Below are 26,064 nucleotides of genomic sequence, written 5' to 3' on the forward strand. Positions count from 1 at the left end.
GCATTTCACACAGGCAGCAGCACAAGGCAAATTTGCAACATTTCCCTTATTTGACTCTTGATTATCTCTGTGATAGATGAAGTATGATTGGATTTTACATTGCTCAAACAAGAACACAAATACAGTAAACCATTAATCCAGTGTTTATTAATTTGGAGTTCAAAATAATTCAGGCTTGGCTTACCTGAAATTCACCTCTGCAGGATGAATGAAGAATGATTTATTAAATAAATTACAAAAGACTTAAAATCATTGACTCTTTAGTGGGCAGATGCTTAGATGCTTAACCTTTTAAAGAAATTTACAATAACCGACTGGATGCAAACGGGTATCTTAACAAAGAATATTCATCCATTTAGCAAAATAAACTGAACAGACTTCCATGTAGAAATGCTTGGTATTTTATTCTAAATATATATATATTGAGACTTCTACCCAATAGCAACCAAGCATTGTGTGTAATACTAAAGAAGACTACAGAGGATGCTTAGCATCCAGTTGGGATTCTAAAGCATGAAAAATTTTTGGAACTAGATAAGGCAAAACACGATTAAGAACATAGATTTAAAACAACGTGAAAGGTAAAAAAAAAAAAAAAAAAGAGCAAAATCTTTACAGTAATTACAATTACTTGCAAGAAATAAAATTTAATTTGACTTTTGGAAAAAGAAACATTGTTTTAGAACTCATCATTTCCTCAGGTCTTGAAGTTCCTCCCTCCCCATTAGAATTAATGAATCTCTGTCCATGTAAAGCCTTTCCAAGGATTTTTAATTTTTTTTTCAGTCTCAATTTTACTTTCCCTCAAGCAAACCCGAGGGGGCGCACTCCTTAGGAAAGCGACCTGGCTTTTCTTTCCCTTCGCAGAGCCTTGAACTCCAGGACTCCTGGGTTCCCGCACAGAGCTGGGGGCGCTTTCTCTCCACCTGGCCGGCAGCCAACCGGGCTCACTGGGCCGAGTGGGCCGAGTGGGCCGCGGGGCCTTCTGGGGATTGTGGTCTCCGGGACTTTCTGCCTGTCATTTCCCCAAGGGACGAAAGCAGGGGAGCTGGGCAACGTTCCACTAGCTGGTCGGGTGCCTGGCCGCCTGGGCCGGCACTCAGGCCCTCGTTGCCCAGGGGTTGGCGCAGAGCTCCTGCACTGACTCCCACCTAAGGGAGACCTCCCTCCTCTGCAGGAGCACCGAAGGTAGGTGGGGAAGTGCCTTGCACCCGCTCCCCTCCCCCACCATGCCCTCTTGCCTTGCCCTGTTCCCCCGTGGACAGCACGTGCCTTGCGTGGCCTGGCCTTGGACCTGAGTTCGCGCAGTTCACAGCTGTGTGGAGCTCCTCACATTGCTGGGGCTTATCTTTGTCTAGTTAAGTGAATCGCAGCGGTGCTGGAGCTTCAGGAGTTACTGAAGCATTTGCACACAAGTGTGTGGATTTCTCTGGCATGGTCCACTCTTCCGAGCCTATTCAAGCCTGGCTTGACCTTCAAAATGGTCCCCGAGACTTCCTGGCAAATCCATTCATCTAGCAGATCTTTTATTGAGTATCCGTTATATTGGAGGAATTGTGTAAAGTGCTGTAGGTGTCAACGATGGGAGACATAGTCTCCTCATTTAAAAATCGCACGTGCTTGTGCTAGAGATGGATACATAGGTACATAAACATTCAGGGTAAAGAGTGAAATTTCATTTTTGAGGTAAACATATGATTTGCACTGTGAGGAATGGATTGGAGGGAGTTGGGAGATGAGTCAGAGGACCGATGCAGTCATAAAGACAAGAGGTATTAATGGTTTGAGGAAAAAGTAGACACATTTTTAGATATATTAGGCTACAGAATTGGCAGGACATGATATAGAAGGATAATGAGGGGAGTAATGCCACTGAAGTCAGAGAGCAGTGTTTTAAGACTAAAGGAGTGGTCATTAGGGTCAGGTGCTACAGAGAAGCAGAATGAGAATTTGGAAGCCATAATGCTTGGCTATTATGATGTCATTTTCAACCTTGGTAAGAACAGCTAGGTCTGGTGGAAGGGGTGATTAGAGAGGTTTTATTTGTTGTTTGTTTTTTTTGTGTGTTTTTTTACAGCTGGGAGCAATCTGAGCATGATTACATATTGAGAGATAGGAGTCAGTACAGAAAAAAGGATTGAAAGATGGTTGGTGGAGAAGGTACAAGGGGTTGGTATGCAATTAGTGTTTATTCTTAGAACATAGCTCATGGTACATAAAGGCAGGAAGACATTGACCATTAGTATTGAGGAGCATATCCCAGAATAACCAAATCTTTCTTATATGCTGGCAGAGTGCCTAGGTCTAGCTTGCTTACCTATCCATTCATTTATTACGTCAGTCAACTAACATTTTTTTCAGTGCTCATCATACGTTAACTGTGGAGATTTCTTTTCTGAACAGACTGGTAATGAGTTCAGTGTAATTGACTTGCTTCTGAGAGACACAGACATCAAAGAACTAGATAAATAAGGAATTACGCAGTTGCATTTGTGATAACTGATGTGAAACAGGAGTATAAAGAGCATATGTATTAGAGGGGACTGTCATGGTCAAAGGGTATCAAGAAAAGCATTTTCAAGGATAGAATGTTTAAGCTGGTACCTAAAAGAGATCTCTCTTGTTACCAAGCCAGCCATCCCTTCCCCACGCTGCCTCTCTATTATAACCTAATTCCTGGTTCTCTGTTCACTGATGGGCTCAGTACCCCCTCTCTTGAGCAGTGAAATGTATTTTATCAATAGGTTAGTGGGGTGGGCAAATTTTCAGGAATCAAGGCTTTGCAAGGATCTTGCTAATACCAGTTATTGCTGCATTATAGTGACTAAATATGGACTAAGTGGCCATTTAATTTAAATTCATCCTACATTGATTCCCATTAGGGAAAAGAAAGGGTTTGGGTAATGGCAAATCAATAATCAGCCACAGCCACTACTGATTTAGCCTCTTAACACCCTTTGGAGGAACCACAACCAGCAGGGATCCTGTCACTTCTTAATAAGAATTTTTGGTAACAGCCAATAAAAGCTAGTTTTTTGTTTTTTTTTTCTTTCATTTTAAGTTTTAATGCTCTCTAAGTCAAATGACTGGGGAATAAGCGTGTACTTATGTTTCTATCTGCAGGGAAACAAAGGTTCTATGGCTGCTATGATTTTGCAGTAATATAGCACTGGAGTGTTGGTTAAGTGCTTTTACAGTCAATTTTATTGTTCAATTTAAATGATAGCTTAAAGTCACCCCTGTCAAAATTTGTTTGGCTGATTCAGAGAACAGGGTCTTTTAAAAAATGGGAGTTCTATGATGTGGAAGAACTCTGATCAATCAAAAGACTAAATATAAGACAATGTAAACATCATCTGAAGAGAGCTGGTAATAGAAGACATTAATCGCATACTTTTTGGTCATCTGCCTTTACAATGAAAGAAGAAAACAAAACAAAACCTGTAACAGTAGAAATACAACCCAGCAGGGAGACAACCCTCTTCATGACTTGGTTTTAACTAGGTCACCCAGGGATGTTTTATGAGTGACAGTATCTGTTCTATAATGTACGTCCTTAAAGCATTAGGTTTTATTTAGAGCCAAGTGTTGGCAGACTTGTTCTGTACAGGGCCAGATAGTAAATATTTCAGACTTTGCAGGTCATACTATTTCTGTGGCTACTATTCAACTCTGAAGTTGTAGCACTAAAACAGCGATAGACAATACATAAGTGAATGTGCATGGCTATTGCAAGAAAACATGGTTTATAGAAGTTTGGCCCATGGGCCGTAGTTTGCCAACTACGGATATATAGGACTTCTGAGATTCCTTTACTGAACAGAGGGTGTTATAAATTAGAATGACTGATAGTGAAAGCTCTGTGAAGATAGAGGTACACTTGTCATATTGACTGTTGTGTCCCTGTGTCTAACGCCGTGCTTGACAAGTAGTAGATCATTAAACATATTTGTTGAATAAAGGAATGAGTGGTAAGGATATCTGATGGAAAATTATTTGACTAAGGTTGGCTACATGGTTCTATAGTCAGATATTCTGTGATACTACCATGTTGGGTAGAGCATATAGTATTAATATATTGCAGTTGAGTGCTTAGTTTGTTCGGAGAACAAATCCAGGGGGATGCCTGAAGAATGAAAAAGAGCCAGTGCTATATGACGATAGTAAAGAACAATAGATCTGTGAATCTCCACCAGTAAAAATACATATGGTATTATATATTTTGGAAGGACCCTGAGAGAAAATATTTTCTAATCTCTTACCCAGTCTCTAGGGCTCTCATTGTTTGCCCTGTTTTATGTGGCTTTGCTAGCACTTGTGCAATGTATCTTCCTTTTGGCCTTCCAGATCCTTTCCTTATCCCTCCATTCTGCAGGTTTACACCAGTCCCTGCTCCCTCCACAGTCATAAGGATGATCCCCATAGGATGAGAAGTCATCGCTCCTGTCAGGTGGTCCTCTCCTTACCATGCTCTCTCCCAGTTCCAGTAACTGCTCCCTCCTCTCCTCCCTTTAGGCCAAGGACTTCCCCTCAGTGAAGGATGCCACTGCCACTGCCGCTGGGACACTGTGTTGCCCACACTTTTAGAAATAGTCTCTTTATTAAACTCTCTTCACATCGTCCAAATTGAGGTACTCTTAGCTTTCTGCCTAGACCGCGATGGGTATATTGTTCTTACCACTTTTTCAAAGACACTGTTTATCACTGAATGACTTTAAAGTCCTACAAAGTCAGTGACTGTGGTTTCTATTTCTTATAATCACAGATTCTCACATGGAAGCAGTGCTGGAAAGTGATCCATTTAACTTTTCTGTTCAGAATTTGGGTGCATTCTGTGCCATCCCTATCATATCTCTCTGTACTCGAACACCTTCCACTACAGGGAACTCACTACTCCTAAAACTCCCTCAAACATCTTTAGACACAGCTGACTGAGAGAATATGTGTACGCAACTTCCATCCACTGTCCTTGTCCTATGCCTTGGGGGTTTCATGAACAAGTCCAATTTACATTTCATCCCTCTGTTCTTCAGACAGCAGGTGTTTGAGTTCCTGTACCATCACTATCTGTTTAAAAGTGGGGTGCTTAGAACAGAATCTCTTTCTCTATGTGTTGTCTCATCATGCTGATTTGAGCATGAGCATGAGCACTTTACCTAGAAGCCTAAGGACTACCTCCAATGGACAGGAGAAGGATCAACACCTCTCCTTTCCTTGCTTTGCAAATGTAAGGGGGAACATGATCCAACCCCACTCTGCACTCCCCACCTCTGCTGATTTAAGCATCACATTATAAGAACAGTTGTCTTTGATGATGCCTTAATTTCCCCCCCGTTATTGGATTTATCTATATTTAAAGAGAGTAAAGTAGTTGACTCATTGCAGGTTTTTAGAGGTCTGTGTCTGCTATCCGTTTTTCTTTTGCTTTTCCTCAAATATCAAAAAGCACACTAATCATCCTTTCATTACCTTAGGGGGCAATATTTAAAGTATTTTGCTGAACTTATTTAGGTTTAAAATCTGAAAGGCAGATATCAGCATACTTACAGATTTTTAGTATTTTGTCCCTTTTCTTTCTGGACAATCACTCTGTTTAGGCACATTACTTCTTGCAATTTGGAAATATAATAAAATATACTGAAATATAATATTTTGTGGTAGGTACTCAAATTGACTTTAAGGAAATGTTCTGAAGTAGGTTCTTAAGTGTACTATTCTTGTAAGTCAATTTTTATAGTGAAAGTCCAATTTATTTTTTAACAGGCCTCCAAAATATGTCAGGTTCTTTAATTCTTCCTTCTGATTTATTCAATGAGCTCGTTTCCCTATTTCATTTCTGATTAGATTGCTTTCATCATGGCAGAACTCCGGAAAATAAATCCTCTTGTATTTAATGTGTGCTTTGGTTTAATCTGGATAAATAGAAGAATGAAAACAACCCATTAGGAAGTGACTTTGATTGTTGAAGAAAGAGATGTGACTTTTTAAATCTTTAATATAATTGTTAGGAAATATATTTCAGGGGCTGCTTACTAATTGCTCTTTTCCCCATCCATGCCTTTCTTCTACTGCATGATTAAAAAACAGAACAAAACATATTTGTGATTCTTTTCAAATTCTCCAAAATGTGTTTTACAATAGCTGATTGTATATGATGCATTTCTTTTTATCTCTTGGAGCAATGGGAGGAGAAAACTTTCTCTTCTGAATTGTTTGTGTACCTTATCTAAAGTTCTATTATTCATGTATTAGTTTGTATTTTATTTATTTTCTTATTTGTCTGCCTCGCCAAAGAAGCAAAGCTCCTGAGTGAAGGGCCATCTTATCTGCACTGCCTGACACAACCAATAAATGGTGTTGAACGTTTGTTGGCAGAATGTAAATTTCTCATGACAATCTGCCTTTTATAAGAGAGCAAAGCACTTATATAGTTCTGCTTCCTAAAAAATTATTTTTCTTATAAATATGGCTTCTAAATAATCCACTTATATTGTTCCATCTTTTAATTTAAAGTCATCCACTATCAATCATCCATTAATACGTATTTGATAATTACTAAGCACTGTTTCATCTCTATAATCAATATCCTTTTTAAATTACATATATTTTCAATAAACTCTCTTCATCAAAATCAGTTTCCTAAAACCAAAATTGTGGTACTTTAAATGCAGCATGCATGCCAGTAACTATGGCATAACTGGATAGTAAATGAAGCAAATGTTTTCAGCTCTAACACCATGGCAGTATGTTTCGTACTAGATTGCTGTTGTAAAAATCTTTAGTGGTAAATAAGAGACAGATTCCCAGTTTTGCAGTACATTCCAAAAATATGACTACTGCATAAGATCACTGAGAAAGGCACTGATTCAAACTACATGGCAGGAAGTTGGCTTCTTTAATTATTAATATGCTTGCCGTGTTTTCATCACTCATTGATAAAAAGCTAAGGCTCAGCAAAGAATTAAGGAAAGAACTTCAGAGAACAGTTCAAGTGGTCTGAATTAATATTTTATCAGTATTATTTTTTACATTTTGTACTTTCCAGTATTTTTAGTATGTGTTTCTGACTGGAGTCCATCACTTTACAGACCTAATATTGGAACCGTATTCAAGTGTTCCCGCACCTTCTCTCCCTCTTTCCAATCTGGCAGCAAGCCCTGCCGTTTAACAAACATCTTTTAGAGCTTCCCATATTCTTTGTGCACTCCTGCAGGGTCCTGGTCTAGTTCTCCTTCCAGCCCTTCTTTACTGTGGGGTGTCAGTAGTCCCTTAGCTCCATCCTATCCAGCACAATCCTCTTCCTAAAACACCACTGGGATCATTTCACTCATCCACTCACAAGACCGCCTGTTTCCAGCAGTCCACTGTTTCAAGTTCAGACTCCTTTGACTAACTTTCAAGATCCTAACTTCCCTTTCTGATATTTTCCCCGTTAGTCCCTAAAATACCTTAATCTTTAGTCAAGGAGATCCATGTACTCTCTCACAAACACCCATGCCATCATCTGCTGTCTGCTCTTCCTGTCCACCCCATCTGAAATGTTCTTTTGTTCACTCTTTTTCTCTGAGTTCTATTCATCGTCCTTCAGATAGATCTTCCAGGCCCCCTCCAGAGGTTCTTCCTCCTGCTGTTCACATTAGCCCACATGTGTCTCTTTCCTGAGCTCTTAATAGATTTATAGTAAGACCCATGTTGAGGCACAGGCTTTGGAGACAGTAGGCCCAGGATTGAATCATGGCCACATACTAATCTCAAGTGGACAAGCATTGTGCTGAGTGTTTACTATGTCTGATAGGGTTGATAGGGGTCACATGCCTTAACTAATTTTATCTCTTCAGTAACTTTGTAAGTTAGGTACTGTTTAGTTTCCCATTTTATAGATGAACAAACTGAGACACAGAGAGGTTGGGTAACATGTCTAAGGTCACACAGCTATTAAGAGGCAGAACAAGGAAGCCTGGCTCCTGAACCTGCTCTTCTAGCCCTTGTCAGGTCTTGCCTCTTCCAGACATATTTGACATGATTTTGATGGGGATTTTTTAGGGTTGACTGATATGCAATATTACTTGTTCCTGTCTCACTGGGGAGTCTTTGGGGAGAAACATCCCTCATCTACCAGTGTTTTTGGTGTTAGTGTGCCTGCATGTGTGTGTTACATGTGCATGTACTGCTCTGGTGATAAGTTGAGATGGGTCTCAATGTAGGCACAAGATGACCCCAGGGCCGTTCAGGGAGGCCCGTTCCTATCCAGGCTACACTTAATTCCTCTCCCCAAACCCAGGGACCGTATTGTAGAAAGAACGTGTGCAGAAAGATGGATGGTAAACATATAGCTCCACCACTTGTTAACTGGGTATCCTTGAGAAGGCTACAGGATTATTCAATAATGTAATTCAATGAAGTGCTTAATGTAAAGTTAGTGCATAGTATCTGTTATGCAGAGGTAAATAGATTAAAAGCAATTTGGGTTAAAACAATATGTAATTATTTCTGTTATGTCCATCTGAGCCCTCACTGAGACATGACCATTAAACAACTTATTGCCATCTCTGGTGGCATTCAGAGAAAGGTTCAAGGGTTGTAATTTATTATGTTCATTGCTGAATTGGAGGTTTAGTGCTGGGTGCCACTGAAGAGGGATTTTGACAAATCAGAATCATCAGAGGATGCTGCCACAATGAAAAGATGCTCAATATTATGAGGTTATGAGAAATGCGTATGGGGGATTTTACACGGGGAAAGCTTGATTGCTTGCTTCAAATCCTTGGAGGATGATTTGGCAAAGTGGAGTTATAGTGTCTGGAAGGAGTTTCTAAGAAGTGATTATTAGGTAATCGAATTTTCAGTACTGTAATGTCCATGGGGACTGATTTGGACTCCTGATTCTGTCACTGGGTAACAGACTGGATTATCTCTTCTGACACCAAGCTCTTAAGAGTCAATGCCATAATTCATCAACATAGTTTTGGTGTTTCGTTAAATTTTATTAATTTTGAAATCAATTAAAATAGATTATCTACTACGTTACTTCCATGGAATTGGTTTTTAAATTTCATTTTAAAAAATTGTTCTTATCCTTTCACTTTTATCTTGAGATAGATTTCTTTTTTTTATTAGTTTCAGGTGTACAAAACAATGTAATAGCTAGACATTTCACCCCTCACAAAGTGATAACCCCCTTCCCCAATTTGCTACCCCTTTGACACCGTATATAGCTGTTACAATTCTATTGACTCTATTCCCTATGCTGTACTTTATATCCCGTGACTATATATATATTAAATTATAGTTGACATACAATATTATTAAGCTTCGGCTTCAGGCGTACAGTACAATGGTCAGACATACCATCCATGAGGTGGTCTCCCTAATAAGACATGTGCCCATCTGACACCCTACAAAATCTTTACAACATTATTGATTATATTCCTTGATTAGTAATAATAGTGGGTTTTTATCTTTAGTAGCACCAAGCTCTAACTAACTGAGCTAATCGGCCACCCTGTTTTAATCTTTAAATATTTTCATAATCATGAGAATTTTCTAATACCTTTAAGTTAAAATATGGTCTATCCATTAATAATTATGTCTATGATTAACTTTATTTTAACTTGAACAAAAATATGATTTTATGTTAATGTGTCTATAATAATTTTGAAAATCTGAATGTGAAGAAAAGGAAACATAGATTCAGCTTATATTAATGTTTACTTTTATCCTGCTTCCTGGGTGGACAAGGCGTGAAATATGATTTCTCAATCTGCTATATTAATACACTGATTAAAAGGAATATTTCAGACATGTTCCTTTAGAATTACTGGGGCAATATTAATAAATAGAGTAAACATTGGTGGTAAGACAAACAAAAAAGGGAAATATGAATGAACTTGGTGGATAAGGAAATCTTAAGTTGTTGGAAGAAGGATTCTGAGTGGAGATTATAAATATGAAGTAGTGATAATTTATTTTGGATCATGACCTCCTCTGATAAACTGGAAAAAGCTTGAATCTAGAAAAGTATTAATTCCAAAACCCAGTTGTATCTATAGACAACAGTTTAGTGGTTACCAGAGGGTAAAGGGGGAGAGGGTTGGTAGATGAGGGTAAAAGGATCAAATATATGGTGATGAAAGGAGAATAGAGACTCTGGGTGGTGAAGACACAACGTGATATATAGATGATATACCATGTTTTCCCGAAAATAAGACCTAACCGGACCGTCAGCTCTAATGTGACTCTTGGAGCAAAAATTAATATAAGACCTGGTCTTAGACGCATTAGAGCTGATGGTCCAGCTAGGTCTTATTTTCAGGGAAACACAGTATTACAGAATTGTATACTTGAAACCTATGTAACTTTACTAACAATTGTCACCCCTATATACTTTAATTAAAGTATAAAAAATATAGATTATCTGTGCGAAAATATGGTAATTTAATGTGTTCACATGGTAGACAACACAGAAAGATAAAAGGTTTTAAAGTCAAATTGTACCTTTATTTCTACTATGTGACTTTAAGCAAGTTACTCCCTGAGCCTCTCTTTGAATATTCATAAAGCAGGGATAATAGCAGTATATCACAGGGTTATTGGGAGGATCAAATATGATGATGGATATAAATCCATATATACATGGTTGTAGTATCTAAATACTGTTATTGAAAGTATTTTTTTCCTTTTATATAATGTATCATAGTATGACTCTCTAAAAGCTTTGAGCACTCTACTGCAGAAATAAAATATAATGACATCCATTTAATCTATGACAACGGAAGCAAGAATGTACAGTGGGGTAAAGACAGTCTATTCAATAAATGGTGCTGGGAAACCTGGACAGACACATGTAGAAAAATGAAGCTGGACCACCTTCTTATACCATATACAAGAATAAATTCAAAATGGATTGAAGACTTAAATGTAAGATCTGAAATCATAAAATTCCTAGAAGAAAATACAGAAGAAACTTTACAGACATTGCCCAAAGTAAGATTTTTACTGATACATCCCCTCGGGCAAAGGAAGTAAGAGAAAAAATAAATATGTGGGATTACATCAAACTAAAAAGTTTTTCACAGCAAAGGAAACCATCAATAAAACAAAAAGGGATCCTACTGAATGGGAGAAGATATTTGCCAATGATATATCTGATAAGGGGTTAATATCCCAAATTTATTAAAAACTTACTCAACTCAACTCAAAAAAAACAAACAACCCAATTAAAAAATGGGCAGAGGACATGAAGAGACATTTTTCTAAAAAGGACATACAGATGGCAAACAGACATATGAAAAAATGCTCAACCTCACTAATCATTAGAGAAATGCAAATAAAAACCACAATGAGATACCACCTCACCCCAGTCAAAATGGCTATCGTCAATAAATCAGAAACAACAAATGCTGGCAAGGATGTGGAGAAAAGGGAATTCTTGTGCACTGTTGGTGGGATTGCAGATTGGTGCAGCCACTATGGAAAACAGTATGGGGGTATCCCAAATATCTGAAAATGGAACTACCTTATGACCCAGCTATTCCATTCCTAGGTATCTATCCGGAGAAATCCAAAACTCTAATTTAAAAAAATTTATGCACCCCTATGTTTATTGCAGTACTATACACAATAGCCAAGACATGGAAACAGCCAAAATGCCCATCGATAGACGACTGGATTAAGAAACTGTGGTACATTTATACAATGGAGTATTACGCAGCCATAAAGAAGAAGGAAATATTACCATTTGCAACAATATGGATGGACCTAGAGAACATTATGTTAAGTGAAATAAGTCAGACAGAGAAAGACAAATACCACATAATCTCACATATATGTGGAATCTAAAGAAAAGAATAAATGAAAGAACTAATCAGAAACAGTCAGAGACATAGAGGAAAAACTGAGGGTTGCTAGATGGAGAGTGTTTGGGGATACAAGGGGATTAGAAAGCACAGTCAGTAACCACAAGATTGGCACAGGAAACGAAAGTCAATTTGGGGAATGAACTCAATAATGTAAAGATTTTGTAGGGTATCCGATAGACACTTGTCTCATTAGGGAGAGACCACCTCAGGGATGATGTAGATGCCTGATCACTGCACTGTACACCTGAAGCTGAAGCTGAACAATAATGAATGTCAATTATAATATTTATATAGTTACAAGAAGCAGAGTACAGCATTAGGGATTGAGACAGTGGAAATGTAATGGCTATATGTGATGTCAGAGGGATAGTGGATGGGGGAGGGGGATTGTCACTGTGTGAGGAATATAAATAATAAATGTGTAACTATTACATTACTTTATGCACCTGAAACTAATAAAAAATGTATATAATGACATCACCTCAGTGTTTTTTTTTCCCTCAGGTATAGGCCCCCTTTTATGCTTCAGGTCCATTCTTGAAGATTTTCTCAGTGAATAATAAATGCCAGTTTATCCAGAATGACAAAAGAGTGATGGCAAATTGACCTAAAATTGTAACTCATTCTTCACCATCTAGAAGCATCTCCAGATTCTAGCACACAGGTGCACCTTTCTATGGTTATTTCGCCTTCTTCATTTTCTATTAATACAGACACATATGCATAACATGCTTGACCCTGAGAAGAAGTATCTGGAATCATTTTGCTTATTAAGAAGTAATTAAAAAGTAACTGTGGGCTTTCCAGTTTAGTTCCCTAATTTTGAAATAGAAAGCATGTGTGCATGTGTGACTGTGTATATACACACACTTAACAACTTGCATTATACACACATTAGGTGCAGATTGTTAGGTATTCTTTCTCGTGCTGCAAGGCTCTGAATTTTTAACAGTGTTTCAATTAAGAAAATGTTGATTTTATTTCATTAAGTTTTAATTTCGTGCCTCAGATATTTAAAAGATGAACTTTTCTGCATGTTTCCTGGTAATAAAGATAAACATAATTATTAAATAATTAGGCTAAGGAGCTGATTGTTTAAGTGTTTATTAGTATCATCATGTTGTAATTTACTATGGTGTAAGAATTCAGCTTTGGATATTGAACCACGGACTAAAGAGTGAAAACAGAGATAGAGAAATCAATTTGCACACATTCTATAATACACATACACACACATTTTATATGCATGCTCCCAAATATACATTTCTGTATAAGCTAAACTTTACTCGGTTTTTACTATGTGCCAGACACCTTGTTAAGTCTTTTACATGGATTGTCTCATTTAACTCTCATAACAGCCCCTAGGAGGTAGATTCTATTATTTTTCTCATGTTTTACATAAGCAAACAAAGTTTACAAAGATTAAGTGTACAAAGCTTACAAGTGGTGGAGACTGGATTTTAACTAAGCTGTCTCACTCACAGATGGAAGTTTTAATTACCACACTGCACTGCCCTGGTACTTGTGTAATCACTGACTCAGAATTGGAAAAGATATTGGACAATTCGTGTAGTCGTCACTGAAGTGAAGAGCTAAAATCTGTCTTCATCTCAGACCGATGGCCATTCAGCCTCTGCTTGAGTAGCTCCAGTAACTGGACCTTCGTAACTTCACAGACAGCCCGTTGCATTGTTGGACAGCTCCTATCACTAGATACCTTATTCGTGTCTGTATTGGAAATTTGTCTCTGTGTAATTTCTATGTATTGGTTAGTTGCCTTCTGGAGAAATATTGAACATCTCTCTCTCTCTCTTCTCTCTGGCAGCCTTTCAAATGGTGTGCTTCTCCCAGTCTTCCCTTTCTTTAGCATTTGCATGTGAGGTCTCCAGATGCATCACCATTACAATTAGCCTTCAGGACAGTCTAGTTTAATCAGTTGTTTCTGATAAGTTACAGTACACAGAACTGGACATAGCTGTGTGGCAGTTGGTGCAGTGGAAAAGTGGGCTGAGCAGTAACACCTAGGTTAAGGTGTCAGCACTACTGCTTACTGTGTGACATTGGACAAGTGGTAACATGGCTGAGCCTCAGACCCTTATCTGTAACATCTGTAACATGGACATATAAGTACCCTAACAGACAGCATTATTATGGGTCAGATAAGATGGTACTGGGGAAAGTACTCTGAGAACCACAGCCCCTGCCTCAGGCCTGTCAGCTTCCCTCTCCATGGCTTCCTCTTTCACACTCTCCACATCAGCATAACTTGTTCACTCAACTTCCTTTGCACCTTTGCGCAAGAGTCATCTACTAATTGAGGTCTTTCTTGAAATGGTGCATTTAAAACTGCATAGAAGAAAACATAGGTACTAAACTTATGGACCTTGGGTTCAAAGAACATTTTATGAATTTGACCTCAAGGGCAGGGGACGTAAAAGCTAAAATAAATGAATGAGACTATATCAAACTGAAAAGCTTCTGCACAGAAAAAGAAACCATTCACAAAATAATGAGGCAACCAACCAAATGGGAGAAGGTATTTGCAAACAATGCCTCCGATAAGGGGCTAATGTCCAAAATATATAAGGAACCCATACAACTCAACAACAAAAACACAGACAATCCAATTAAAAAATGGGCAGAGGACTTTAAGGGACAGTTCTCCAAAGAGGACATACAGATGGCCAATAGACATATGAAAAGATGCTCAACATAACTAATCATCAGAGAAATGCAACCAAAAACCACAATGAGATACCACCTCACACCAGTTAGAATGGCTATATCAGCAAGACAAATAATAACAAGTGTTAGAGAGGCTGTGGAGAAAAAGGAACCCTCATACACTGTTGGTGGGAATGCAGACTGGTGCAGCCGCTATGGAAGGCAGTGTGGAGGTTCCTCAAAAAATTAAGAATAGAATTACTGTATGACCCAGCAATCCCTCTCCTGGGTATCTACCCAAAAAATTCTGAAAACATTTATCCGTAAAGATGTATGTGCTCTGATGTTTATTGCAGCTTTATTATTTACGGTGGTCAAGACAGGGAAACAACCAAAGTGTCCTTCGACAGATGACTGGATAAATAAAGAAGATGTGTTATATATATATATATATATATATATATATATATATATATATGTATATATATATACACATATACATAACACATCTTTATATATATATATATATATATATATATATGTATATATATATATATATAAATGTGTAATGGAATACTAATCTGTCATAAGAAAAGATGAAATAGTGCTATTTGTGACAACATGGATGGATCTTGAGATTATTATGCACAGCAAAATAAGTCACACAGAAAGTGAAGAACCGTATGATTTTACTGATAATGTGGGACATAAAACTGAAAGCAACAAAGGAACATGACAAACAAATGAGAAACAAAAACTCAGACACAGACAATAGTTTAGTGATCACCAGAGGGTAAGGGAAAAACATGTTGGTAGATGAGGATAAATGGGATCAAATATATGGTGATGGAAGGACAACTGACTCTGGGCGGTGACAAAGTAATATATAGATGATATATTACAGAATTGTACACTTGAAACCTATATAATTTTACTAACTTGTCACCCCAATACATTTCAGTTAATAAAAAAAAAAACAGCAACTATCCCTTACCTTTTCTCTCCATCTTACCTATATTATCACAATTTGGCATACAAATATTTTACTTATTTGTTTTGTGAGTCCCCTTACTAGATAGAATGTAAACAACATGAACTCAAGAATTCATGTTTTCATCATTGTTGTATTCTCTGAGCATAGCTGGTGATCAAAAAATACTTGTTGAATAAATGAATGAATGACTATCATGTTTATGTTTCTGATGTGGTCTGACTATCAAAAAGTATGAGATGCTTCTCAGTTTTTTGAACAGAAGAAAGGTATAAGCTGGCAAATTTATCAATGTTCTTTTTGTATTTCAAATTCATATATTATTGGTCAGTTAATTTTCTTGTGCTGCAAGTGTATTTTCTGTCAGAAGAGTTATCTAAGCTGGATCCTGGAGTGAAATATTAGAATTCTCAAATTAAAAAAATGTTACTGAAAATGAAAAAAAAATGTAGTTTATCACTGGCTTCAATTTCTGATGACTTAAGATCACAGTTTGGTGGGTAAATGCATATAAAGTTTTATTTTGAAATAACAAAAAAAACTGAATTTGCTGTTTACATGCTCACTGTAGCTATTCACCATCTAGATTTCTGATTGATAGTGTATCTTATAGCTGTAAGACCTTTGTCTCAATGTGATCACAGTCCCCAATAGTTGGCTATTTCTGTATTCATATGGTTTTAGGAGTTAGTGGTTGAAGGGTGTTGTGGGGACAGAGTCCCAGAGAGCAGTTTCCAGGCTCTCGGCCTCACATGGAAAGGTGCTGACTCAGGTAGTAGATGGCCGTCAGCTGTGGCTAATTGACCATCAGCTGTTACCAGTTAGCCATTTAGCCACTGATATAACTGCTGCGGCTGCGTTGGTTGGTCAGTTGGTTGATTGGCAGGCAGAGAAGCTGACAGCAGGTTGCAGGTCGTGTGACTCCAGCCTCCAGTGAGACTATAGAGCCTCCAGTGAGACTAGTGGTGTGACTCCCCTACCTATGGCTCCGTGGGTGTTCCTTTTTGGCCTAGCTGTATCCTGTGTTCTCATGTGGGGAGCGGGACCAGAGACCTCGCAGTCCCCCTCACATGACAAATGGCGCAGCTAGCAGGGTCTCCCGCGTGACAGGGGTTTAAGAGGGCAAGGAGAGGCAGAAATGCGGATGTATTTAGGCCCAAGAAGTAGAAGGTTAAATAGGGCCAGAGAGGTGCTGGGATCTCCATTTGCCTCCGAGCATGAACAGAGTCTAGGAAACATGTTACCTGCCTAGACAGAAGTCTCAGGGTTAGGTTAGGGAAACTTCATTCATCTACTTGAAGGAGATTGTGGGATTAAGATTACTGGGGTGTAAGGAGTGCTGAATTTCCCTACCGATTGCTGTCTTTTGTGGTTTAGTGGCTTGCACATCAAGCTAGCTGGCTGCCTGGTCTTAATTGACTGAAACAACTGAAGTCAGCAAAACATCTGATTGTAACAGGTGATCTGTCTACTGGCAGGCTGAAGAGGGAAGGGTTTTCTCACAGCAAAAAAGTCTCTTGTGATAAAAGAAAAAAAAAAGATACACTTTCCTTACCCAACAAAGTTGACTCTAGACCTATGAATTATTGACACATGCTTTTTCTGTTGAATGCATGTCTAGTCAGATCAAGTAATGCTGTCAGCACTTAGTGCTGTGTCAAACTGTTCTGAATTTAAATCTGCAGAATCATGTTTGGTCAGAGTCCCTGAAAAATCCCACAGCTGCTTATTTAAACTTATTTTTAATCTGTTCTAACATGTATTTTAATCACAAAGGAGATTTCAGCAAAATGTTGTAAATCTATCACTGCAAAATAACAAAGCATTGCAAATATACTTGGCATGGGAGAATAATGATCAAATAAATGAATTGTTTATTTACAATCTGTTTTAGGGATGGTGGCATATGTTTTTGAAGCATCTATTTGTGGTAGCTGTATGAAAATGTCTTTATGATTTTACAAAATACATTGGAATTAAAATAATTCTACTAGGGACATCACAGATACAAGGTCAGTGTAAACTTTAATTAAAAACACCAATAGTGATGGAAGCTTTTGTTAAGTAAACAATTACCCTTGTCTAAAAAGTGAACATTTGGGCACAGAATGACTAATTGTGTTTCTAGTTACATCAGAACTACATTTGGATTCAAGTTTACTAATTGGGTATCAAGGAAGACATTGATCAATGTAATGATTAAACTAATAAAATTGGGTAGGAGAGCACAAAATTAGGAATTATGTGGTTCCAAGACTCATTTACTCCCTCCAAATAAATTGTGGTGTAATAGTATAGCTGTAATAGCAGCACTAGTACTAGCTGTGATAAAAATAACTAAGAATTCTTGAGTGCATTTGCCAGGTACCATCATACACGCTTTTCAACCATGATTCACTTTTGTTTTTAAAACAGTATTATGAGAATGTTACTAATACATAGTTATACATTGATTTTTGACTGTGCGGGAGGTCAGCGCCCCCTAAACCATGCATTATTCAACGATCAACTGTATATTTTTTATTTTATGGACGAAGTGAGATGAAGAAATGACTGTCATTCACCTGGCAAAGGGCAGAGCTGGGTGCAGCCTGCAGGCCCTCCTTTCTGAAGTCTGGGCCTTAGTCCCTATGCTACTCAATTCAATTGAGAATGTACCTGCTTATTCAGACCTACTTGGTGGAGGAGTGAAGAAGGGGAAAACGCCATAGCCTCTGACACCCAAGGAAGCTAATCCTACTGCAGAGAAAAGACTAAAACAGATGGTTATTGATTAAAAGACAGAGTCAGTGGTTCCGGTGATGAATACTCCAACAATTGCTGCAAAAAGGGAAAACCACTATAGGCTGAAATGGCGGGGGAAGACTTCCTGGAAAGGGTGGACTTTGTCCTTAAGTGCTGATTAAGTTTTTTTGGCACAACACATCATATCCTTTAGTGTTCCGGTTCTAATAAGAATTTTATGAAGGGCACCCTAATAGAAATCTAGCCCTGTTTATCTTTAAAGAGATTTTTGGACACTTTCAAAATATAGTTCAAATATGTTTATACTTTCAGTGTTGCAGTTCACTGAAAATGAAGACCGGGGGTGCCAAAAAAATGTATACAAGTGGACACTTTGGTCAGCGTTGCACAAGCAGTAGTTCATTGTAATCAGAAGTGTCTGGACTCTGACAGTAACCACTGTGAGCACCTCTTGTAATTGCAGAAGTCAAACGTGACTTGCTTTCTGGGACTTGCTTTCATCTCTTTTGATCTTTTTTCCTAATGGATCATCTTTTCTTTTGTGATTTATAGATTTTCTTTAGATGGAATGAGTATTCACCCTTTATTGACACCACATGTATTAAAATAGCTTTTGTTATCAGTATATATTGAGTATTACAATTTTCATACAGTTTTCCTTCCTTAAAATGTATATACATTTTTTGGGCACCTCTGTATAAGCTATTGCTATCCCTTCTAAAATGTGGAAGTAGATAGTATTATTAATGTTGTCTTTTGTATAGATGTGGAAGAAACAGAGTTCAGAGCGATGTTTAGGAAGAACTGAAAGATAGTGTTCTGCTCTAAGAGAGAGAGAGCAATGCTTTAAAAAGACAATTTTCCACATTTCATGGTAACACCCACAGTAAGTGCTTCCTTTTTTTGAGAGTTCGGTTGGGCTTGACTATGTTAATTACATGATTTTTTTATGCAAATCTTATCTTTGGGCCCTTGGTTTTAAATCATACATAAAATCATTCAATCATTCCAACAGAAAATAAAATCTTTAAAATACATATAACTTTTTAAGACATACAAAAAGGCATAAAGAATAATACAACAAATACCAGTGTACTCAGCTTTCAGCTTAGAAAACTAGGTCTTTCCCAGGCAGAAGAAATGCTTCCTCCTTCTGATTTCACCCCCTCCCTCCCCTGCAGAAGTAATCATATGCTAAATTTGGAATGCATCACCCCATGCATTTCTTTGTACTTTTCTACATATGATTATATTATTTAGCAACATGTAGTACTCTTTATATTAATGATATCAAATTATATGCATTTTTAATTCTTGCTTTTTTAACTGAGATTTATTCATTTTGATGTGTATAGCTCTAGTTCATTCATTTTTTCATTGCTTAACAGTATTTCCTGCATAAGTATACTTTTATTTAGCTATTCTTCTATTAACCGATATTTAGATTGTAATTTTTATTGCAAATAATGAAGTTGTGAACAGTGTTGAGCATGTCTCTTTGCATGTATATGTGACAGTCTTCCTTCCATATGTCTACAGACCATTTTCTTAGCTTTTCTGTAACTCGCTTTCATCTCTTTTGATCTTTTTTTTCTAATGGATCATCCTTTTTTTGTGTGATTTATAGATATTCTTTAGATGGAATGAGTATTCACCCTTTATTGACACCACGTGTTAAAATAGCTTTGCCTAGACTGTGGCTTACCTTTTTACTTTTTTGTGGTGTCTTTTGAAGAACAGCCTTTTTAAATTTTAATGTAGCAAAATTTGTCATTTCCCCCTGTATCATTAATATCATATGTGTCTAATTTAAGAAGTCTTCCATATTGAGGGAATAAAATTTAATTCAAAAGTATTCTTTAAAGCTGAAGATGAATATATCAAGCATGACCAATTTTTAAAATGATAGTCAAAATTGGCTCACATGCAGTTCACATATTTTTTATCAATACCAGTTTACTCAAAACAGGTTATCGTGAGATGAACAATGAAACCGCCTAAAATATGAGTGGTTTCCATTGCTTGTTTTAGTCTTGTTTTAGGGCTGTAACTCATAGCAGTTTTGGAATGGACCTTTGCTTCTAGAAAGTAATTACAGTCTTCTAAAAGTACTATTGTTTCCAGGAATAGAGTATGGCGTGGTTCTCTATGTGTAGTCCTCAGCCCAGCGGTCTGGGAATATGTAAGAAATGCATGTTATCAGGCCAACTCCAGACCTACTAAACAAAAAACTCTGGTGGAGGAGCCTAGGAATCTGTGTTTCGAGCTCTCCAGGTGATTCCAAGGCAGGTTCAAGTGTGAGAACCACTGAAATAGGATGGAGGAAGAAGAAGCATTCATTCTGTTAGTTTTTGGACTGCTTTGTGTGTTCTGCATTTGTGAAGAGCCACATTTCCATAGATTGCCTTTCTACCTATTGCCTTTCTTGGCCTTCCTTTCTCAAATGTTGTGTGTACAGCAATAGCTCTATATGGTCAAAGTGCAGTGCAAGTGGTTAACTGAACCTTTCCTTATGTTCTTCCTTTAAAGGATTTGCCCTTGTTACTTGCTTTCGGGAAAACACTGGAACCACTGGGCTTCGGATAGTTTGCTTTCACACATGTACAAATCGGTACCACTAATTTTGAGGGAACCCCTCTGCAGATTTCTAGAGCTCTTGCTCTGTTCAATTCCCTCCTCTATGGCACTCTGCCCTTACCAAGTCTCGTATCTCTGGCCTATCTGAATTCTGATTTCAGTTTTTCAGTTCACTGAGATATTCAGGCTCTGTTTGGGTTCTACCTCCTGTACTTTGGCCTGGAAACTGCCTTCACACAATAAGCCAGCAAAATGTGAGGGTGAGGGTCACCTTATTTCTTTCCCTTCTCTCTGCAGAATTGTAGTCCTGCACTGCTTTCTGCCCAATGTTTAAAATCTTGTTTTATGTGTGTGTGTGTGTGTGTGTGTGTGTGTGTGTGTGTATATATATATATATATATCCCCCCCCCCCCCAGTTGTTTAAGGTGGATTGTAAATCTGGTCCTTTTTAACTTCATCTTTGCATCTTTGCTAGAAACTCCCTACATATGTTATCAGGTCAATTTTACATACAATAAAATGGAAAATATTAACTGTACCACTGGATGGCTCTGACTAAATTAACACACTTATGTATCCCAGCCCCATATCACGATATAGTACCTTACCCTCACCCTGGAAAATCCTTTCATTTCTCTTTCCATTGAATCCCCTTCCCCATCTTCTAGATGAAACATTATTCTTAATTTTTTCATCACTGAGGTGTTTGTTCTAGAATGCCATCTAAATGGAAATATGTACACTTTCATGTAATTATTATGCAGTCAATATGATTCTTTGAGATTCATTCTTGGTGTTGAGTGCATCAGTAGTTCATTGTTTTTTATTACTCAGTAGTATTCATTGTATGAATGCACCAACATTTGTTTATTCATCCCGTTATTGATGAATACATGGGCTATTTCCAGTTTTTGGTTATTATAAATAAAGTTGCTAAGAACATTCTCATGCAATTTTTTTTGTGACATATATTTTTCATATCTCTTGGGTAAATAAATAAGAGTGGATTTCCCAGGCTATAGGGAGAGTCATGGTCAACTTTCTAAGAAAGTGTGAAACCTTTTCCAAAAATCGTTAATGCCACTTTACATTTCCAACAGCTATGTACGAGAGTCCCGGTTGCTTTCATACACTTCTCAATTTTAGCTCTTTTTATGGGTGTGAAGTGATGTTTCACTGTGATTTTCATTTGCGTTTCTCTAATAACTAATAACATTGAATACCCTATAATATAGTTACTGACTATTTTTATAGCTTCTTTCATGACATATGTTTATGTCCTTTGACCATTTTTCAGTTGGGTTGTTTGTCTTTTTTCTTAATATTTGTAGAAGTTCTTCAGATAGCTGTATCCAAGTTCTTTGTCAGATAATGAGAGTGAATGAACATTTCCTCCTAGTTCATGGTTTTGATTTCATTTTCTTAGTGATGTCTTTTGATGAATGGCAGACTTAACATTGATGAAATCTAATTTATCAGTGTTTCTCTAATTATTAGTTCTTTTTATGAGGTCTCTAAATAATCTTCCCCGTCCCCTATTGCATCCTGTTTTCATCTAGTCTTAGTGTTTACATTTAGGTCTGTGATTCAGCTAAGATTAATTTTTGTCTAAGATTTGAATAGATAGCAGCGTTCACTTTTTCCCCAAATATTTATTAACTAATTGTTCTAGCACTATGTGTTGAAAAACTTTACTTTCTCAATTGCCATGGTGCTTCTGTCAAAAATGAATTGGATCTAGTTAGTTGTGAACTTGGTATTTTGTTCCATTGCTCTCCCTTTATTACAATACCATATTGTCTTTATTGCTTTGTCTGTATATTGTGTTGCAATTAAACAATTTGGTTTTCCAGCTTTGTTCTTTTTCAAGATTATTTTGGCTATTCTAGTTTTTAAAAATTTCAGTAGAAAATTTGCAATTAATTTACCAAGTTCTAAAAATAAAGTTGACTAGAATTTTGATTAGAATTGTGTATAAAGGTCAATTTGAGGAGAATTAAGATCTTAATGTTATTAAGTCCTCCAATCCATGAATACAATTTATTTAGGTCTTTAATTTTAATGGACAGTGTTTTATAGTTTTCAAGGGGGAAGTCTTTCACATCAACTGTTAAATTTATTCCTAATTATTTTGCTTTTTAAAAAATTCTAACTTACCACCCAGAGTCAGTTCTCCTTCCATGACCATATATTTGATCCCTTTTACCCTCCTCTACCACCCCTCTCTCCCCTTACCCTCTGGTAACCACTAAACACACAATGTGATATAAAGATGATGTATTACAGAATTGTATGCCTGAAACCTATGTAACTTTACTAACAATTGTCACCCCAATAAACTTTAATTAAAAAAAAAATCTAACTTAAATGGATTTTGTGTAGATATACAATAGATTTTTGCATATTGACTTGTGTCCTGAGACCTAGCTTAATTTTCTCATTAATTCTAGTAATTGGTTGTTTTAAGATTCCTTAGGGTTTTCTATAGATGTTCATGCTGTATATTAATAAGAATAATTTTACTTCTTTCCATGCACTCTACATATCTTTTTATTTTTTTCTTTCTGTAGTACCCTGTTATCTCCAGTAAAGTATTTGATAGAAATGGGAAGAGTGGATATCCTTGTTATATTTCCAGTCATAGGGGTAAAGCATTCAATGTTGCATTGTTATGTATAATGTTTCCCGTGGATTTTTATAGATCTTTATCACAGTTAGAAATTTCCATTCTACATATTTTTATTTATTAAGAGGGTTTTTTTAAAAAAATCATGAATCACTTTGAATTTTTCAAATGTCATTTATGAAACTATTAAGATGATCATATGTTGCTTTTTAAATAATTTATTCTGTTAATATATTGAGTTATAGTGATTGAATTTTGAATGCTAGACCAATATTACATTCTTAGAAAAACTCTGCTTGGTGTTGATGATGATTATTTTTATATATTGTTTGGTTTGATTTACTAGTATTGTGAATAAGATTTTTTAATGTGTTTATTACACACATTGGTTTGTAGTGTTTATTTCCATTGCAATATTTCATAAATTTTGGTATCAGGGTGATACCAGTACACCAGTTATACCACTATACATATCAAATTATAAAACAAGTTCTGATGATTACTCTTTTTATTATGATTCAGTTTGAAATATACTCATATTTATATTTTTCTTTGTCTCCTATTTTATTTAGAAACATGTTGCTTATTTTCCATATATTTGAGGGATTTTCTAGACATTTCTAATTGTTTTTCTTGTGGTTAGAGAACATATTATCTCAGCATATGAGTTGTCTTGTTGGCTGTCTTATGAGAACTTGAAAAGAATATGTGTGCATCTTCTGTCTATAAGGTGCAATATTCTATAAATGCCAATCAGTTCAGGGGCTTGTAGTATTTTCAAAAGCTTTCATATAATCATCATTATTATTCTGTTCTAGTGAGTCTATCAGTTACTGAAAGAAGTGTGTTAGAATCTTCATATATGATTGTGGATTTGTCTATCTCTTCCTTAAGTTATTTTAATTTTTGCTTCATATGTTTGGAAGTTCTGTTATTGCTGTTAAATGCATACACATTAAGGATTGTTAATCTTCCTGATTAATTTGACCTTTTTATCATTATGACATATTCCTCTACATCTTTGGTAATATTTTATTGTCATGAAGTTTCTTTTGTTTGATATTAATAAAGCCATTCCAGATTTCTTATGTTTGCTGTTTGCATTTTCAGTTACTTTCAACCCATCTTTGTCTGAAAATAGTTAATTACTTTAACCATACATATTTGCAATTTAGCCCTTCAGACACAAATCAAGTATTTTAGGTAGAGCATCTAGGTAAAACCTTTCATTTGAGATAAATTGCCAAATATATGTGTTCATTAATGATTTCCCTTTATTGTCTCAGTAAATTTTATTTCAGTAAAATTTGTAAGCGGTAAAACACAGATTTTATAATTTTCTTATAATAATTGAGAGGACAAATAGATTTAGACACAAAAACCATGATGATTAAAGACCTGAATTTATTTTATAGCATGAATGACTTTAATTGATTACCCTGGAGTAAAACTGGACCACTGAGGTAGCTAAAGCTAGTTCCTGTTGTTTGAGTTTTCCATTTATAAGATGAAATAGATTAATGATATTTTCAATAAAAGACCTCTTTCATGATCACAAGATAGCATGTTAAAATGGTTCTAGAAATTCTTAATACAAATGGCATTTGTTAAAGAAAAATGATACCCATGCAGCTCCTGTTCTGCCGATACTTTCCATGGGCTCCAAGTTTTAGTCCTGGTCCTGATGTCATTGTGAAGCCAATTGGCTATAATGAATTTGTTTGGGTTGGTAATCTTAGGTTGGTCAGATCTAAATTTTAAGGAGGAAGGCAAGTTCTCATGGGTAGAAGAAATGGACAGTTGGAAAGTTTGGTAGAGTTACCTGAGAAAAGTAGACAACAGTTGTTAGGACACAGGACTGCTGTCACTTTTGACCTTGAATGGGTCCTGTTACATGGGTGGAGCAAAGCTAGGGACCAATTCCTGCTCTGAATGTCCTCACCTAGTACCCAGGGACATGTGCCTTATGCTGTTTTTTGTTGCCTTAGAGGGAACCGTACTGGTCTTTTGGAATGGCCTGCAGCTTCTTCTGGTATTGCTTAGTTGGCGAGGGGTTGTAGTGCTACTGAGTGGGGTGGGGAGTAGATAGCATGGATCCTGTGAATTGACTCATTCTTGGTGGAGAAGAGCTTTGTATTGATATAGGATGCAACTTCTGTGGTGTGAAAGTAGGAGAGTCTGTCACCATCTGATTTTGGAGGGTGCACAGCCACAGAACTAGGTGGAGAGTTTGGACAGGAGCAGTGGGAAAAGGCGTTGTAGAGGAAGAAAACATGAGGACCTGTCCCAAGTGATGACTTACTTACAGGCCTATACTGCCCGTGTGTGTGTGTGTGTGTGTGTGTGTGTGTGTATGGTTTAGAACAAGTTCAGGGGCTGAGTTTAAAAATGCGCTGGACTCCATGTGCTGGAGGACGTCAAGAATCAAAGTGCTCAGTATTTGTGAAACAGTCCCTCTCTTTTGGGAGGCTATTTCAGATGAGTAAAAATAGAACTCCAATCTACTTTTTAAGTGCAAATCTAAGTGGGAAGTAAAAGAAGTGTTAAATTTACTTATACAATGAAGCCCTGTGAGAAGCTATGAAGCATTGTCAGTTGCTCTC

At 36.8% G+C, this 26,064-nt stretch overlaps 1 protein-coding gene across 2 annotated transcripts in view; it reads left to right on the plus strand.

The window, feature by feature from the left end:
* The first annotated feature begins 885 nt into the window (after window positions 1–885).
* Window positions 886–26,064, plus strand: part of MEI4 (meiotic double-stranded break formation protein 4) — a 183,001-nt gene continuing 157,822 nt past the window's right edge. For both annotated transcript variants that reach the window (XM_019729687.2, XM_019729690.2), the window contains exon 1: window positions 886–1,188. The gene's annotated coding sequence lies outside the window, so the exon portion shown is untranslated. The remainder of the gene's footprint in view (window positions 1,189–26,064) is intronic.

Source organism: Rhinolophus sinicus, linkage group LG05, assembly GCF_036562045.2.
Source record: "Rhinolophus sinicus isolate RSC01 linkage group LG05, ASM3656204v1, whole genome shotgun sequence".
In the NCBI taxonomy this organism is placed as follows: domain Eukaryota; kingdom Metazoa; phylum Chordata; class Mammalia; order Chiroptera; family Rhinolophidae; genus Rhinolophus; species Rhinolophus sinicus.